Source organism: Myotis davidii, unplaced genomic scaffold (genome assembly GCF_000327345.1).
Source record: "Myotis davidii unplaced genomic scaffold, ASM32734v1 scaffold6327, whole genome shotgun sequence".
NCBI classification, from domain to species: Eukaryota; Metazoa; Chordata; class Mammalia; order Chiroptera; family Vespertilionidae; genus Myotis; species Myotis davidii.
In genome coordinates this window covers 14,063-15,226 of record NW_006297778.1, presented here as the reverse complement: position 1 = coordinate 15,226, position 1,164 = coordinate 14,063, and positions in this window count along the sequence as shown.

Sequence of the window (1,164 nt, the reverse complement as noted above, 5' to 3'; positions counted from 1 at the left end):
GGCATGTGATGCTTTTATTATTATAGATGATATAGATATAGATATGGAGATTGACATAGATCTTTTTTCATTATTGTCACCAAAGAATATGTTCATTGATTCATAGATATAGATGTAGATATAGAGATATATATAGAGATAAAGATGTTGATGTATTTGTAGATGTACATAATAGTATATATATAGATATTGTTTTCCTTATCCTCAACCAAGGATATATTCATTAATTCTTAGAGGGAAAGTAAAGGAGAGAGAGAGAAGGAAAGAGAGAAAGATTAATGTGAGAGAGAAATATTGCTCAGTCGCCTCCCATATATGACTCTACTGTGAATGTATTTATTTATTTATTAAAATTTTTAAAAATTGAGTTTAGAGAGGAAGGGAAGGAGAGATAGAAACATCAGTGATCGAGAGAATTATTGGTTGGATGCCTCCTGCATGCCCCCACTGGGGATGTTTCCCGCATCCGGGACATGTGCCCTCACTAGGAATTGAATGGTGACATCCTGGTTCATGGGTCGATACTCAACTAGTGAGCCATGAGGGTTGGGCTCCTCCTGCAGTTTTAGGATTCATTGTACCCCCTGTGTACCTGGGCTCTGGCAAGTAAGACTTTGGCAACATCATAGGTGACCAGGCCCCTGCCCTTGTCTGGATGCCCTCTGATCCCAATGGCCATGTACTTATCCACTGCGATGCTTTGCAGCTCATGGCCCCCCTGGAAGTTCCCTCAACACAGGTGTGAGCTGTTGGAGGTGCTGTGAGGTCATCGCTCATTTGTGTCTTCACCTGACACAGGTGGTGCCCGCATAGCTTGACATTACACATGGGAATTCACGTGGACTTAGCAGGGTAGTGGAGGTCACCACAGGCCACATAAGTGGCCCTGACCTTGGAATCTCATGGAGGGCCTGACACAGGAGATGGGAATGAGGGGATGACATGTGGGTGCATTTTAGTCAAAACCTACAAGGGCCCAAAGGTGAGGGCAGACACAGCCACAAGGGATGTCCTGTGTAGGCCCCATGGGGTGAGAATGGGTGGCAGAGGACAAAGTGTTGGAGGCAGAGTGTGAGGATGGGATGATGTCTGCGGAGCTGGAGGCACAGCAGAGGTGGGTGGGACCATGTCTCCCTTCAGCAGGTTCTCAGGATGCAGGTGGTT